Source organism: Vombatus ursinus, unplaced genomic scaffold (assembly GCF_900497805.2).
Source record: "Vombatus ursinus unplaced genomic scaffold, bare-nosed wombat genome assembly UNPS02014799.1, whole genome shotgun sequence".
Classification (NCBI taxonomy): domain Eukaryota; kingdom Metazoa; phylum Chordata; class Mammalia; order Diprotodontia; family Vombatidae; genus Vombatus; species Vombatus ursinus.
This window is the reverse complement of record NW_020954577.1, coordinates 6,029,212-6,047,789: the sequence shown is the minus strand read 5'-3', so window position 1 is coordinate 6,047,789 and position 18,578 is coordinate 6,029,212.

Here is an 18,578-nt window from a genome sequence, read left to right as displayed (position 1 = left end):
TTTAACTCTCATTTTTATTGATACCATTTTTTCTACCCTCATCATTTCTGAATATATTCCTTCCCCAGATAGCTCTGTTACAGTTACAAAGACTAACAACAGAAAAAGGGGGGAGAGGGCAGCAATTCAGCAGTGTGAGATAGTGTATGTGATATTCCACACCCACAGCCCCCAACTCCCATAAAGAAAGGAGAGAAGTGTATTTATTTTCTCAGCTCATTTCTGGGGTCAAATTTTGTTGTTATCATTACATAATATTCAATTTGGTTTTTGAGCTTTCCATTGACACTGTTGTTTTCATTCTGCATATTTTTAGCCTGATTCTGTTTACTTCAATCGGCAGGATCCAACCAGCATTTCTAAATGAATACCATTCTAGGGAAGGGTGGCTCCCTGCAACATCACCTCCTGGGCCACCCAAAGGGAAAGGCAACGGAAGAGGCAATCCATGGCGCTGCCTATGTTGGGTGGGGCAGTGGACTTGAAGTCAGGAAGACCTGATTCAGACACTAGCTGGATGATCCTGGGCAAGTCACTTATACTTTACATGCCTCAGTTTTCTCATTTATAAAATGAAGGTGTTGGACCCAATGGCCCTTCCACCTCTGTATCTATGATCCTATGACCTATGAAGCAAATGCCTTCTCTTTGGACCTCAGTTTCTTCATCTATAAAATGGGGGAGGGAGTCAGACTTGATGGTTTCCAAGGTCCTTTCTAGTTCTAAAGCCATGATTGTGATTCTGGTGTACTAAGGCTGTGGCTAGATGTCTGAAAAGGTCTGCAAATGTTCTAAAGATGGGATAGTTAAAGAGATGAGAGGTAGAGAAGGAAATGAGCATTGTTATAGTGCCTACTATGTGCCAGGCACTTTACTATTATCCTCTCATTTGATCCTTATAACAACCCAGGGAGGTAGGTGCTATTATTACCACCGTTTTACAAATTCAGAAACTGAGGCAAACAGGAGTTGAATGCCTTGCCCGGGGTCACACAGCTAGTAAGTGCCTGAGGTTGGATTGGAACTCAGGTCTTCCTGACTCTAGATCTGGTACTCTCTCCACTGAACCACGATGTTCCTTACTCCAAACTGCCCCCAGTCACTGCCCCATTAAAAATGCTGAGTTATTCCATTAATATCATTTTGCATCTGTCCCTCCCCAAAGGCCTTATTTAAACAAAGTAATAATAATAGTGGGTTTTTTTCCCTAACGAATTCATGGTGTTCTTTAGAATATAACCCCCTCCTGCCAGTTGGGGGAATGCCACCGTCCATTCAGAGTGCCAGCACTCTATATTTGGCTTGGCTATGGGACAAAGCTTGCTCCCTTTGTGGTCCAGCAGACCAGTTTCCCCCAGTCCAGATGCTGCCAAACAGGAAATGCCCTTTCCAAAGGATGCTCAGAAATGGTGCTCTATGGTGGCTGGTTAGAGTGAGATGCTGGCCCAGGTATCTCTACAGGTAAAACTAAAATAACATGGCATATTTCCCAAGGCAGAGGGGGAGGAAGACTCCTACAAGCAAGGAAAAATATTTTCTCTGTCGGCTTTTTGCCTGGAAAGAAGATTCCATTACTTGGTTTGTGGTGGTCCAACGAAGAAATAACTGAAACAGTAGAAAGCAAAGAAGTCAACTTGAAACCTCAAACAGAGTGTACACTTTCTGCCTGGCTGTTTTCTATATTTGAAGCTTAAAATAGCCAAACCTCAGATCCCTGTTTGTATTCAATTTAGCCATTTGAAGTGGTAAAAACCAATTTTCTTCTTGTATTCACTGTGTGTCCACCTAAGATTTATACTACACCTTTCTCTCCAAGAGCTCAAGGCACAGAGAACTATTATACTACTTTGGGATAGAAGCCTTTTTGTATTGGGTAGGAATTCTGGGAAAGGAGATCATCTCCCACCTCGAAGACTTTGCCCAGATTATCCCCTCTGCCTGAAATGCCCTCTCTCCTCACTTCCAACTCTTGGAACTCCTGGTTCCCTTCAAGGCTCAGATCCAGAGACTGCTCTGGTTTCACTGGTTGCTAGAAATTCCCTGAAATTAGTTAACAAATGGAAAGTGTTTTGTAAACATTAAATCACTTTGTAAATGGTAGCTGTTATTACATAGTTTGTATTTCTTTATCTGCGCCGGTGCCATCTTCCCATAACAGAGTTTGATCCAGGGATTCTCATCCTTTTTTGTAGCAGGAACCTACTGAAGCCTTTCAACCCTTCTCAGAAGAATGTTTTTAAAGTAGCAAATAAAATATGTACAATTACAAAGGAAATCAATTATACTGAAATATACTTAGCAAAATCATTTTTGAAAAAGCGAGCTCATGGATTCCAGGTTAACCCTTGTGGTTTAAGCTCCTTAAACAAAAAGATTGGCTTTTGTCATTGCAACCCCATACTTGGCGCTCTTTAAGGGGGTGCAGCATTGGGGGGCAGACCTAGGATTTTGTTGATGTAGGGAATTCCCAGGTGAGGAAACTCCTTTCACCAGTACAGATTTACAGCTGTTCTGCTATCTATAGTCTTAAAAAATTGCCCAGAACAATGAGAAGTTAAGTGACTTGTCCAGGGTCACATAGTCTGTATGTATGAGGGGAAGGATTTGAACACAAGACTCCAGGACCAGCAGCTCTCTTTCTACTGCCCTATGCTTTTTCTCAGCACATAGGCTCTTATTAAATACTCATTGAATGAATGAATGAATCAAAGGCGCTTTAGGAGAAGTAATCCTTGGTCATTTTACATAAATTAATCCCAAAAACTAAGAAAAAAGTCATTAGATTTGCTGATAATGTTGCAGAGGGGGAAGAGAGGAGGTGAGTTAGATGCCATGAGTCTCCTCTCCCGGGCCATTTCTGTGGTCTCTGGGTCATTCAACAAACCTTTGCTGAGCAGCCCCTTTCTAGCCCAGGCTAGGACGGGCAGCTGGCTGGACACCCCCACAAAGCTGGCCCATCAGAATACACTGAAGAAGTATAAGGAGTGGGCCCACGAGAGGAAGAGGAGGCTGGGTTGCTTTGGGGAAATCATGGAGTGCTTTCAAGGAGCCCCAAGCATCTCTCTGAAGCAATGACCCATTTTTTAAAACAGTCAAGTTCTTCTCATGGTGTTCGATGACCATGAATCATAGAAAATACAGTCTGCAAAGAATTAAGGCTGGAGTCATTCAAGGAGCTGTGGCGAGATGCATGTGGGCATGAGCAGGTTGCCACACTGTACTCATATAAAGGGAGGGAATCCCTTTGTCTGCCTTTCTTCCTTTTCTATCACAGAGCACCAAATTTTTAAAGAAATAATTTGACTAATATCTTTTGTTTTGCCATTACAATCATTTTCAGACATGTCCCTCACCCCAAGTGAACCCTCTTTTGTTACAAAGAAAAATAGTTGAGCAAAATTGACTATGAGGTGACTACATCTGAGTGTGGGCTGCAGAGGGAAATGTTTCCTGATCTCTTATCTGGGGCCAAAGCTGGATACTATTATTACTCTGAGTCCAGATTTTTTTTTTAATTTATGTGATTAGAGTCATTATGTATAGAAGAAAGGAACAGAATCAGCATTTATTTAGCACCTACTATGTGCCAGGCACTTAACAAATATCATCTTATTTGTTCCTTACAACCCTGTGAGGTAGGGGCTATTAGTACCCCCATTTTACAGATAAGGAAATTGAGACAATGAGAAGTTAAGTGACACAACTTAGACACAACAAATGTCTAAGGCTGGATCTGAACTCAGGTCTTCCTGACTCCAAACCCAGAACTCTGTGTACTAAGGGGCCACCCAGTTACCTCAGATCTACATTGCTGTGGTTTTGATTAATAAAGTCTGCATCAGTTCACATGAATCATTCCATGTTGCTCTAAATTCCTCACATTTGTCATTTCTCACAGGACAAAATATTCCATTCCATTCACTAACCAAAGTTACTTCTGCCATCCTCTAGTTGATGGACACCCACCTTGTTTCCAGCTCTTTGCACCCACAATAGGGGGCATGAATGTCAGCATGCGGTGGGGGCATTGGACCCTGGCGGTGAGAAGCTCAGGGCTTGCCTCCTACTAGCCCACTCTTTCTGACCTGAAAGGATTTCTAGTTTTCTGACTCAACTTCCTATCTCTGAATCTTCCTTGCTTTTCAACCTGTGTGCCCAGTGGTTGGCTTTGATTTGTGATGCTACTGCATTCCTGAACTGCCTTTGCACTCCAGGGAGTTCAGGGTTCATCTTCCCTCTTCCCCAGAAGGAATGGTTTTGGTCAGCACCATGGGACTTGCAGCCCTCAACCTGGCTAGCTCAAGTGAATGTCTGGAGCTACCCTCACGTCCATTCACTCACTTTGACTTTGCAGATGGTGCCAGCACCCGGGTCTGAGGGAATGCCTTGCCAACAAGATAAGAAGAGCCCCAATGGGAAAGTCTAACATGGAAACAAACAAACAAAAAAACAAACAAATTGGTGCCCTTTGAAGACATTTCAACTCAGGCTCTTAAGGAAGTAGAGTGAGCATTGAATAAGGATCTGGGTTCCAATCCTGTCTTGGTTACTTATTGCTAGTATGACCATGGGAAAGTCATTCTGCATTTCCGGTCCTCGGTTACCTCTTCTCTAAGAGATCTTTGAGGTTCTTTTCAGCTCTAACCTATGACAGGCATCTAGAGAGACAGAGGAGCCGAGGAAATAGAGTGAGACACATCAGAGAAATTCAGGTTTAGAGCAGGAAGGGCTCTTAGAGGTCTTCTAATCCAATCTCCTCACCCTCATTTACTGATGAAGAAACCGAGTCACCAGAGAAACCAAGTGACTTACCCAAAGTCCCAAAGCTTTGGTAAATGGGAGAGGCTGGATTTGAACCCAGGTCTCTAGATGCCTTCAAACTGCCCTTACTAGCTTTGTGACCACGTAAGGGGGTGGAAGGGAACAAGCATCTATTAAGCACCACCTCTGTGCCAGGCACTTTACAAATATTATCTCATCGGATATCTAGGAGCCTCAGTTTTCCATCTGTAAAATGGCAATAATGATAACACATCTCTTATAGAGTCATTATGAAGTTTAGGTAAGAGAATGTAGGTTAAAGTGCTTTGTATAAAGTTCTATATTAATGTAGGCTATTGGGATTATAGAGAAGAGGTGTACTGGTAAATGTTTAACAACCAACTCTCTGAACGAAAAGTATGCATAATGCATTTTAAGTTTAATCTGCCTCATTAACGTTTTCTCCATCACTTTCTTAAGTCAAAACAAGCAATACAAAATAAACAAGCAAACTTAACAATCAGCTTTCCCAAGCCAGTTCGAGCTGGCCTCAGCACACATCATAGATCATCAGATCATAGAGTTAGCATCAGAAAGGTCCTCTGAGGAAACTGAGGCAGAAAGAAGTTAACTGACTTGCCCAAGATCACACTGCTAGTACAAAAGCATAGTTCGGAGACAAACCTAGGTCTCTCAACTTTTTCTACAGAACCTCGATTCCAACTGCAATTTGTTTTTCTTCTAGTTTCCCAGAGACCAGTCCCGGAGGCTTTATGCCACTCAGTTGGGTAGAGGACGGTGGGTGGTTTCATTGTTGTTTGTCACCCTTCAGATTAACAGAAGGATTTTCAGCTGCAGGAGACCTAGGGAGATGGGGAGGGTCAGGAGCCAACAGGCGCCAAGAAGTTCAAGCGTATTGGGCTTGGCTTCTTCTCAGAGGACACCGCAGTGACCACAGGCTGGACAATCACTCCGAGGTAGATTTGACTTCCTTTGAGTTATGCGGCCCATAAAAAGGCACCAGGGCTTCTGCTCTCCTCTCTGCAGCTGGGCAGATGTGCACGCTCAGCTCAGGTTACCCCACTTGACTCTCGCTCCCAGCTGGCTCTCGTTAGGATACCTGCAACAGCATAGCTTCCACCTTGGATTCCATTTTACCATCGTGAGTTTCCCTCTGAGGAGCCCTCCCCCCACCCCCAGCGTTGGAAGGTGATGAGCATGGCTTCAAGGCCGGTCTCCGCCGCTTCCTGTATGACATGGGTAATTCCCTCAACCTCGCTGGGTCTCAGCTTCTCCCTCGGTAAAATGAAGGATCTGAACCAGAAGCCTCTGAGGTCCCTCCCAGTTCTAAATCTAGGACCCTTGGGTTCCCTCTGTTGATGTATTTCACATAGAGCTTATTTGAGCATTGCCTCCGCCTTTAGACTGGGAGCTCCTTGAGGGCAGGGGCTGTCTTTTTACCTTTCTTTGCATCCCCGTTGCTTAACACAGTGCTTGCAGCTTAATAAATAAATGTTTGTTGACTTGACTGTGGCTGCCCTGGGCCTCAGTTTCCTCCTCTTTAAAGTAAGGAAGTTAGGCTTAATGGCCTCTGAAATCCCCCACCCCTGCCACCCTCCCCCAGCTCTGTGTCTGCGAACCTCCTGCTGCATGAACAGATGGTCTCTGCCCTGTGGATTCTGACCCAGGACGCCTTATGGTCCCAGCTCAGGTGAGTACCCAGGAGCACCGTCCGAATGCTGCTTCATCTCACTAACCTTCTGTGCTCCTCCCTGGGATAGCTGCAGCCCCATTTTCGACATCTCTATTTCTTTTCCGCCTCGGAGGTGATTTTGGGGAATGTGTGTAAATCTAAACATCCTCTCGGCCAGAGATGCAGGCAAAGGGTCTCAGAGGCGCCACTGCTTGAGGATGGCATGGCTGCTTCTTTTTCATTCTGATTGAGTCCTTGGGGACCCATAGTCCAAACATGAAGGGAAAGTGCATTTTAAATGAGTTCATAGAACCCAAAAACCCTGGCTGCAAGTACAAAGAGGCTAACGGCAGTGAGCCATTTCTGCATCTGTTCCTGCAGCCCTATGTGTCCTGGAGTTCTCTATTAGGGCTTCCATTCTTCCAGAGACTGTGGATAACACAAAAGCAGAAATAAAAAATACCACAAATGGACAGGAGGCCTTGGGTGCTTTCTCCCAACAAGTACAAGGCCAGCAGTCGTAACTGGTAGCAGGTCCATGAGGCCCACCCTCATCAAAAACATGGCCAGTTGAGTCAACATCATCCCTTTGCTTAGGACATCAAAGGGCACCGTAGATTTAGACTTGGCTCACTTAACTCACTTTCCTCATCTGTAAAATGAGAGAGTGGGACTAAATGATCTCTGAGATTCCTTCCAGCTGTAGGCCTATGATTTTATGATCCTTGGGTTTGCCTAGAGATTGGCATGAGAAAGGAGAAGAGAGATAGACAAAAGACATATGTCTTTCTCTCTGATTGTAGAATCTCTTCACAACCGAGACTCTGAGGGTCTTACCAATCACCTCCACAAGCACAACCAATAAATCAATCAACAAGTATTTATTAAGTACCTACTATGTGCCTGGCACTGTGCTAGGCACTGGGAATACAAGTATAATAAAGAAAAAGACTATTTCTACCCTCAAGGAACTTAAATTTTAATGGGTAAAGACAATACATAAAAGGAACCAGAAAGTGGAGGGGTAGGGAGTGAGGGTATGGTACTCACGTGGAAACATGAAGGAAATGTTTGGAGAGTCCAAAGCTGAGCTGGGAAAGATGGCCTGGGCACTTCTTTAAAGGGTTTTTGGTCAGGAACTCATTAACTGGCCTGGGCACTTCTTTAAAGGGTTTTTGGTCAGGAACTCTTTAACTTAGAGGAACTCATTAACTGGACCTCCTTCCATTAATTGGAAGGAGGAAGGGGGAGTAGGCAGCAGGAGAGGAGATGGAGAGTCCAGAGACTCAAGAAGGGAGCCTAGAGATAGGTGATGTTGACAAGTTGGAGGATGTCCAGAAGAGAAAGCCCAGAACAGAAAGGAGTGAGGACTCTTTAAAGGACTTGGAGAAGTTTAGATTGGGATATAAGACACTTGTTAGGGGAAGGGGGAGATAAGGAGTGGTAATTGCCTTCAAGTATTTGAAATGTGGAGGAGAGAATAGACTTCTTCAGCTTGGCCCCAGGAGGGCAGAGACAGCAGCAGCGGAAGGGAATTACAGAAAGACAGATGCAGTTTGGGGTAGAGCCAAAGTTCCTGACCATTAGCTCTATCCCAAAGTGGAACTGGTCGTCTTGGGAAGGAATGGGTTCCCTTCCACTGGAGGGCTTCAAGTAGAAGATGGTTGACCAATTCTTGGGCAAGAGGGATTCTTGTTCACGTAAGAGTTGGAACAAATGACTGCTAAGGTTGTCTACAACTCTGAGATTCTGGAATTCTATTGTGAGTGCTTGGCACATAGTAGGTGTTTAAAATGCTTCTTGAATGAGTGCATTTCTCACTGACCTTCTTTCCAAACTCCAATATGGTGCCCAACTGTGACGCTGACCATATAATACCACCTTGTGCCTCGAATGGGACAGAGCCTAGAGATGCCCCCATTTGCTTCCCAGATACCTGAGCTTGTGATGAAGCGGACAGGCTTTCACTTTGGAGTATTGCTCTGAGAGGCTCAGGTGGGTAGACAGAGCAGTCTTTGGGTAGCAGGGGGAGGTATTTCCAGATCCTTTTGGATCCTTTCCAGGACATTGCAATCATCACCCAATAGATCAGGACGCAGATCATCCTTGCTCCTCAGGCCAACAGAGCTGGCGCAGAGAGGGATGCATGCATGCACAGTGAGAGCTTTAGGACAATACTGCTGAGCCCTTTGGTTGAGAAGCTTGGGCAAGAATGTGATTTAGCTTTGCACCAATCAGGGCATTTTGGGAGGTGGGGGGGATACAGGCACATTCTCTCCATATAAATAAATCTAATCCCAATACAGAGCCTTTGGGAAGCCAAGTAGAAGAGCTATTAACTTTTAAAAATAGATGGATTTTTCCCCTAGTTAAAAAAAAACCCACATTGTCTTTTTATTATAGCATTCAATTTTTCTAACGACTCTTTCTCCCTTCTCAACTTCATTTCCAAGTTGCTTCCTTTGTTCCTCCCATGCTGCAGCCAGAGACAAAATCATGATGTAGCAGAGGTGTCCATTACGGCCTCCCCTCCCAGGCCCTTCCCTCCTCCCCACCAGTGCTTGACCTGGGGCCTTCTCCCAATGGCCCTAGACCTTGTCCTCTCTTAGGGTCCTTACTGAGAAGTAAATCCCACTGAGGAGTGAACAGATAAGTTGTTAAGGTTCTACCCACACCTCCCAGAAACACATCCCTATTTTCATTGGGAATCTCCCAAGCTGGCAAAGTCCTGACAATCCAAAGGAATGAATCTCTAATGGTGGAATTCAGACATTTAAGACAGTGGAGTGGAGGCAGCAAGGACCTCACTGGCCTCGCCTTGCTTGCTTTACAAGATAAGAGATTCACATGAAAACATGATCATGTCTATAATATTACCTTTCAGAAATTTAATTAGAACCATTGCTCTAGAGCTGGGAGAAAATTCAGAGAGTTTCTAATCTAACACCCTCACTTTACAGATGAGGAAACTGAGGCCCAGGGACACTAAGTGACTGAGCCAAGTGAGTAGAATGTGTCAAATGTGGGATGGGAATCTTGGTCCTCAAAATCTCATGCACTCCCTCCCCCAGAAGACTGACTTATCAGGTAGGTGACTACCATATACACATACTCATTCTAATGTCAAGAACCTAAAAGCTGCCATTTGGGAGTCTTAACCTCCCTGAGATACAGACTGGAAAGTCATGTCAATCTTCTGTTTCCTCCAGTGGCTATCACAGTGCTCTGAGCAGAGTAGATGCTTGAAAAATGTCATAGTGGTCTAGACCAGTGTCAAACTCCAATAGAAATGGATCCCTGCAGGAAAAAATCCCACAAAACACCATTGCCTGCATTGTTTTATATTTTTACTTATTTTATTAATCATTTCCCAATTACATTTTAATCTGGTTCCTGCTGTACTCGGGAGTTTTCCAGTGACACCTGCGAATTAGTCTCCTTTGAGACCGAGTGGCCTCAAGGCTCATGGGTTTAGAGCTGGAAGGAATATCCGAGGTCACTAAGTCCGGTCTCCTCATTTGACTGAGGAGGAAATGGGCTTCTTGCCCTTGACTGACGTAGCCTGGGGCTCTGCTGGCCCAGAGGATGCTCAGGCTCTTCCTGTAGCCATCTTCTTAGCCTGAGCATGGGCTTTAACAAAGGGATGGAATCCTGCATCTTGGAAGCAAAGAAAAATAAACCTTTTCTTGTGAAGGATGGTCACACACTTTGGCCCCTTTCTCAGGTTGCTTCCTCTGCACATCACAGAACCGTAGTATCTTAGAACAGGAAGGTCACTCAGTCTAAATCCGCTCCATTTTGCAGGTGAAGAAACTGAGGCTCAGAGAAGACTCATAGGATCATAGATCCAGGGAGAGACTTTAGGGTCCTCTACTCCAACACCCTCATTTTATGGATAAAGAAACTGCGTCACAGAGAGGTTTCGAGTTGCCCAGGGTCAGGTAACCAATGTCTGAAGCAGGCTTTGAACCAAGCTCTTCCTAACAGGTAGGAAGTAACAGGACCTAGGCAGGGTCAAATGACTTTGATTCAAATCAAGGGGAAGCATTTTTAAAGCGCCTACTATGTGACAGTCACTGTGTTAAGTACACAAAGCCAAAGGGAAAACAGTCTCTGCCCCCAAGGAGCTTACATTTTACATTTTGCAGCTTATACACAATTAAGTAAATAGCAAACGCAAGGTTTTCTCTTCTTTTGAAGCTTTAATGGCTTAAAACTTCACTAAGACTTTTGGGACACCACATATTTATAGGCAAATAAATACAAAGGAATTTAGGGACATTGTGGCGGGACTCACCAACACCCAGGGGGATTGGGGAAGGCCTTAAGTAGTAGGTATCACTTGTGATAAGAAAGGAGGCCCGTTGGACCTGGCCACAGATCGAGCTGGAAGGGACCACAGAGGCCATTCCCCTCATTCTATTTTTAAACTTTTATTTTACTATTTTTCCAGTTGTCAAACATTTATTTTTTCTCTCCACCGTGAACAATAACAAAAGGAAGTAGAAGCCCCTCATTACAAACAGGCATAGTCAAACACAGCAAATGCCCTCATCAGTCATGTCTAAAAATGTGCATCTCCTCCTGGGTCTTGAGTCTGTTGTAAATGAGGGAATGGGGACCCATATAAGTCACTTGGGGGAAGTGAGTTACCCAAAGTGACCCCTGGGAGCAAAGAGCTGGAGCTGGAAGGGACCTCGGAGACCAGCACTGGTGGTTTCATTTCACTGATGAGGGAACAAGGCCCAGGAAGACTACTCAGCCTTGCAGGCAGTGAGTATCAGGACGTAGGACCTTGGACTCCAGAGCTAGGGTTCTCTCCGTTGACCCCTCTGGGTAGAGGGAACTCTGACCAATGTTCACAGCTAGCAGCTCTGGAACCCCAGCGTCCTGGTTCAAGGGCCCTACTACTGCCACGGCTACTCCATCTACTTCACGTTGGCTCAGTTGGTGCAGGAACCCTGTCTGCCCAAGGCAGCTGGCATCATCAGGCCCAGAACTTGCTCGAGGGAAGATGGTGACTTTTGCCATAGAGAATGTGGTATTGCTGGAAACTTCCCAAGAGACCTTGGCTTTCAGGTGTGCTGGGCTCTTCCTCCTATTCCTCAAAGACCAGCAGCACGAAGGTGACCTGAGCACTGGGGCATGATGGGAGCAACCACTGTCCCAGAATTCAAAATTCAGGAAACTCAGCCAGGGGGCTGACTGCAGGTTGGACCCTTGGAAATGGCCCAGGATTTCCTACTGGTGTGAAGTCCCAAGAGTGAAATGCAGGATTTCTCATTAAACACCCTGTGTTAGGAGGTGTCATTCATGAGGATCAAATAATAGAGTCATATCACGTTAGGGCTGAGAGAGGCTCGGAAAGGTCATCTGGTCCATCCCTTGCGTCCACTAAAGCCACTCCAAAAGCACAGGAAGTCAGAAAAATTTCCTAACTCTTGAAAGGTCTTTTAGAGGCTATTTCACAACTTACCTTGGTAAACCACCCATTCTTGTGTTTAGCCACTGTTGGGAAATTTCTTTTTTAAAATAGCTTCTTATTGATATCTTTTGTTTTCACATCACCCAGATTTTCTCCTGCATCCCTCTCTTTTCCCCTCCCTGAGAGTCACCCCTGATCACAAATACTTTTTTTAGTAAAGAAAAAAAAGAAGAGAAAAAATTCAGCAAAATTGATGAATACATTGAAAAAAAACCTGTCAATTCTTTATCTCTAACTTGACCTCCTCAAAAGCCCTCGTTCCATGCTTCCTTGGGCCCTGCAGGGGACCTGGGACTCTCCAAGGCCTTGTTGGCAAGGCACCAGTTTTAGCCCATCCTACCATGGTGGAAAGGTTTCCAGTATGGTCTAGGTTTGGGTTGCACATCTCTTTCATGAGGATAAGGAACTGTGCTTTCCTAGCTGTGATACTTTCTCTCTGAGTTGGAAAGTTGTTGTGGCCAAAACATTCATCAATCTTTAGTCAAATTCATATATTAAAGCTGATTTTGAGGTCCACCATCCATTGTGGATAATGGAGAGTTGTGCTAAGTTCTGGGTACCACATTTTAGGAAAGACATTGCAAAATTAGAGAAGAAGACAAATGGTTAGCCAGTCAATACGCATTTATTAAACACCTATTGTATGCCAGGCACTGTGCTAAGTGCTGAGGATACCAAGAAAGGCAAAAGAGAGTCTGTTCTAAAGAAGCTCACAGGGGCAGCTAGGTGGCACAGTGGATACAGCACCGTCCCTTGACTCAGGAGGACCTGAGTTCAAAGTCGACCCAGATACTTGACACTTACTAACTGTGTGACCCTGGGCAAGTCACTTAATCCCGACTGCCTTGCAAAAAAAAATAATAATAAATAACACAAAGAATCTCACAGTCTAAGTGGGGAAAGGACATACAAACAGCTAGACACAAACAAGATATGCATAGGATAAATTAAAGATAATTAGGAGAACCCAGGCATTCTCCTGCACTGACATTGCAGGGGATCTGGAAAGGCTCTTTGTAGAAGGTGAGATTTTAGCTGGGACCCGAACAAAGTCAGTAGGTGAAGATGAGAAGGGAGAGAAGTCTAGGGATAGGTGATACCTAGTGAAAACTCCCAGAGTCCAGAAAGGAGTGATGTATGAGGAAAGACAAGGATGCCAGTGTTGTTGGCTGGCAGAGTATGGAAGAGTCAGTAAGGTATAAGAAGATTGGAAAGATGGAGGGGTGGGGCAGGTGATGCTAGCATGAAGTACTCTAAGTCTGTGCCATGGGAGAATCAAAAGAAGGAATGGCAGATGGGAAGAGTCAGAGGCAACATGATGGCCATCTTCTGGTGTTTGAAGGGTCCTTACCTGGGGGTGGGGCTTGGACTTGCTCTGCTCGGCCCAGGGAGTAGAGCTAGGGATAGATGGATGGATGGATGGATGGAGGGATGGAGGGATGGGGGATGGATGCAAAGAGATAAGTTTAGGAAAACCTCCCCATCCATTGGAGCTGTCCAAAAGTGGAGCAGACTACCTTAGGAGATACTGCGTTCCCCATCAGTTGAGTTTTCCAGAGAAGGCCAGACGACCACTTATTGGAGATGTTTTAGAGGGGATTCTTTTCCAGGTGTAGGTTAGACAAATGACACCCTAAGTTCCTTCCAACTCTGAAATTCTATGATTCAAAGATGTTATTTTTATTGATATTATTTTATTTGGACCCATTAATGACAATAGTATAATCCCCACATATAAGATCTCTCCTTTTCATTGACAACACATGCAACTTTCATTTTTCTCTCTTCTTTTTTTTTGGTGGGGGGGAGAGGCAATTGGAGTTAAGTGAATTGCCCAGGGTCACACAGCCAGATTTGAACTCAGGACTTCTTAACTCCAGGCCCAGTGCTCTATCCACTGCTTCACTTATATCTCTTAAAGTTTATTGAAATCCCCTGTTCCAGATGGCCCTGGCTCTGCTTAGGTTCTTGGATCCCTAGAATGCCAGAGCTAGAAAGGATTGTACAGATCATTTGGACTTATCCCTACACTTTTACACAGAAGGAAACTGACATAATATCATTTTACAGATAGGTAAACTGAGGCACAGAACATTCACAGAACCCATTAAAGCAGAGTGAGGACTTGCACCCATCTCTCGCCTGCCTCCCACTGATCTTTCCACTGCACCACACTGCCTCGGTGAATACAATTCTATTTATATTTCATTCCATCCCTCCCAGTTGCACATTCACACACAAATAGAAACATTTCCCCTACACGTAAGGGAAATCTTTTGTGAGCAATTTCTATTATTGCCATTTGGGGGCCTGTGAAGGCCCCCATTACATTTTAAAATGTTTCCATGAATTAAAAAATGCTTCCTTTTTCCATAGAACCTCTCTTCCAAGTATTTGTAGCTATTTTCTCATGGAGTATCCCTCGTCATTACAGTTGAAGAAGAAGGGATGCATGTCCTCTAGCCATCTGTTGGCAGGTGGGCGGAGGACTGTAGGTGTTGAACGAGCCATGCATTTTTAGACATTGCCAACATGTGGATGTGTTTGTCTTAAATCTACCTATTTCTTGCGAGGGAAGGTTTGGGGGAGGGAGTTACTGGGAAGCAACAGTTTTGTTTTTGTTTTTGCTTTTTTTTTTAAAGAGCATCAGTAAAACGTTTTTATAGAAAAATTATTCCCATTATACAAATAGGGAAATCAAGGTGTTGGGAGTGATTCCTTCAAGCTGCTGATAATGGTAGCAAAGAGGTAAAGAGTGAAACTGTGGTGTCCTGGTGTGATAGCCACACGGAGGGGCTGTGTTTGGGACCATTTTTTTTTTTTTTGCAAATGTTTCCTCCTCTTTGCTCCCTTCCTCCCCAGGTTTCTGCCTGAAATAGTGAGGAAAATCAGCAGCAGCTCGAAGAATGTCTGGAACGGACCCTCTTTCTATCCTCATCCTGGGCCCTTCTTCTTCTATTAATTCGTCAGCGGGGGCAGGGGAGAGGAGAGTTCTCTGGGGCTCCCAAGTCCCCTCTCCCTGGCCACCTGAGCTGTCAGAGAGCACCAGGCTACTCAGCGTAGTATTGTAACCAATCGGACCTGAGTAGATGCTGATCGATGGCTCAGCCAGTCAGTGACGGTGAACGAAAGAGAAAGTAGCCTCCTTCCCACGACATTTGTGTTCACTCATCCATTCATTCCCTTACTCAACACATACTCATAAAGCACTCACCAAGAGTAGAACCGAACCGGGCCGGGGGCTGGGAAAGTCCACCTCTGACGCTTAGATGAAACATGGTCTCTATCCTCCAGGAATCAAAGGTCTGCTGGGGAGATAAGACCCCAACATTGATGACCATCCTATCCAACATGACCTGACAAATAGAGTAGAGAGATGGAGTCTTCCAAACCCCCTCGTTTTTCAGAGAAGGAAACGCTCAGAGAGGGAGGGACTTTGACCCAGTCAGTGCATGAAGGAGATGGAGCCTGAGAGGTAATTACAAACAGTCCTGGAATCAAATTGACCCAGGAGGTCAAGGTAGCCGAGCTCTCCTCCTCATCCCATCCACAGCCACCTCTACCCTGGGGCTCAGAGATTGGCTGGCAGGTGCTAAGGATGCAGATGAGGAGGGGCCCAATAAGCCATTCCAGGCCCTGGAAGAGTCCTAGGACTTCAGAGCTAGAAAAAACCCTAGAGATTGGCTAATCCACCACCTTCATTTTACAGACGAAGAGACTGAGGATTGGAGATTTGGGGGAGTTATTTGTTTTGACCAAGTCTGTCCCTTCTTTGGTGCAAGGAACAGGGATGAACCTGTGATTTCAGAGGCATGGGGAACTCCTGAGTGAAGAGATTCCCTCTATCCACGCATCTACAACTTAGGGAATTACCTGAAGCACTTGGAGGTTAAGTGACTTGCCCAGGGACACACAGTCACTGTGTCTCAGTGTTGGGACTTGAACCCTGTTTCTCCTGCCATGAGGGCCAGTACATTAGATCATGTTGCTTCTTATAGAGAGCAAGTACTGAGAATCCTCCTTCTTGTTAATGTGGCTTATCACCTTCTTTCTTTCTTTCTTTTTAAAACAACTTATAGCCTCAGAGTGTTGCCTTGCCAGAATCAGAGAGCACGCATATGGCAGAAGGGGACCCTGGACCCAGGGCTGCTGACTCTGAGGACTGCTTTCTCTCCATCACACCCGGGCACCTTCCCCAAGGCTCTCATGTTGGAGATGAAGAGAGCTGAAGGGAGTCATTCAAAGTCGCACAGAAAGTCATCGGCAGGCAGGATTTGAAACCAGATCCTCTGACTCCTACCCCCAGAGCACACTGTATCCTTTGGGGTGTGTTGTGTCTAATCAGATAAAGATGATGTGATGTGGAGAAAGTTGCAGAAAAGGGCTGGTTAGGCTGAGTCACCTCTAAGGTTCCTACCAGTATAAAGTCATGATTCGGTCTCAGGCTTGTAGCCATCTTTGCTACAGGGGGATGTCTTACTCATGGAAGGCATCCAAAGATGTGATTTCTTACCATGTTCCTTTGGCCAGAGCCATCCTCAGAAGCAAATAAATCCAGGAAAGTTGTCCCAGGCCATGTGTTCTGTCCATCCTTGCCCAGAGCACTGGATACAGCTGCAGGTACAGGGAGGGCATGTTTGGCTGTGCTACCAGCTGCTACTGCGTGGCCTGGAGGCCAGAGGGCTGGACTCCTGCCTGTGATCCTTATTAGTGACATGATCCTGGACAAGTTCCTTACCCCTCTGAGCCTCAGTTTCCTCATTTGAAAAATGGAGATTAAAAATAATAATAATGAAACACCCACCTTCCAAGGTTGTTCTGAGGATGACATGAGCTAACGTGTACAAAGTAGATTTCACACCTTCAAAGCACTTTGTAAAAGTGAACTCTTAGGAGAGCTGTAGCTTGCAATAGTGGAAAGAAGACTGAACCCAGAACTGGGCCAGAACTTGGACTCTATTCCTCCCTGTGTGACAGTAAACACAATTTTATTTCTCTCCTCAGTTTCCTCACCTGTAAAATATGGGACTTGAATTAACAGTAAAAGGGAGTAAATCTCTGGATTTTGAGTCAAAGGATCTACATCTCTGCCACTTAGTTTTTGCATGACCTTGCTCAAGTTATTTCTTTCTGGGACTCAGTTTCCTTGTCTGTAAATTGAAGGGGTTGGATTTGATCACCTCTGAGGTCACCACTAGCTTTAAATTCAGTGAACTTTTCTGGGTCTCAGTTTCCTCATTTGTAATAGGAGGGTTTGGCCTCCATGACCTCTGAGGTTCCATTGGTTTACTTGCCCAGATGTCCTATGAAAGGCTGTTCTGGGCAAGTAAACCAATGGAAGGGGCAGCATCACCAGTCTCCCCAATTTTACAGCTTCTCAGTGACCATGCGTTTGAGGAAACCTCTTTTTTCTTCTCTAAGTGGTTTAATTTTAGCTCAACGTTAGGGGCAGCTGCTCATGAGGATTTTTTTCTCCACTAATCCTTTCCTTTATTGGTACTAAGGGTCTGTTGGGGCTCAGAGTTTCTGCACACGGTTCCTCCCTCCCCCGCTGCTTTTGGACTTTCCCCATATTGCTTATTGCTTGTGTTGCTAATACACTTTTATTTGACCTGCAGGATCCTCCATCAGATTCTTAAGTACCTATTAGCACATTACTGTTTTTTCAGGAACTTGATGGTTTCCATCAATCTCTGGGCCACCATCCTGCCCAATCCTACTAGCTACTCACCCAATTTTATCTCTTTCAGGTCATGGTGGGCTGCTTGTTCCCAACCTTTCTCTTTTTAAAAATTTATTTATTTTTAGTTTCCATAAGATTTTGAGTTCCAAATTTCCCCCTATCTCATCCCTCCCCCGCCCCAAGATGGCATGCATTCTGTATACCCCTTCCCTAGTCTGCCTTCCCTTCTATCTCTCCCCCTTTTCTCTTATCCCCTTCCCCTTCTATTTTCCTATAGGGCAGGATAGATTTCTATACCCCATTTCCTGTATTTCTTATTTCCCAATCGCACATGAAAATAATTTTTTAACGTGTTTTTAAAACTTTAGGTTCCAAATTTTCTCCCCTCCTCCCTCCCCACCCACCCTCATTGAAAAGGCAAGCAACTCAATACAGGTTATACAAGTGCAGTCATGCAAAACACTCCCATAGTAATCATGTTGTGAAAAACTAAGTATATTTCCCTTCATCCTATCCTGCCCCCCCATATATTTTCTTCTCTCTTTTGACCCTGTCCCTCCTTAGAAGTGTTTGCTTCTGATTACATCCTTCCCCAATCTGCCCTCCTCTCTATCATCCTCCTGCTCTCTTGTACCCATCCCCCCCCATTTTCCTGTAGGGTAAAATAGATATCCATACCCAGATGAGTGTGTATGTTATTTCCTCCTTAAGCCAAATCCTATGAGAATAAGATTCACTTATTCCCTCATGTTTCCCCTCCACTGTAAAAAGCCTTTTCTTGTCTGTTTTATGTGAGATAATTTACCTCATTTTACCTCTCCCTTTCTCCTTCTCCTGGTTTAATCCTTTCTCACCTCTTAATTTTATTCTCCAAATATCACCCCTTCATCTTCAACTCACCCTGTGCCCTCTATCTATCTATCTATCTATCTATCTATCTATCTATCTATCTATCT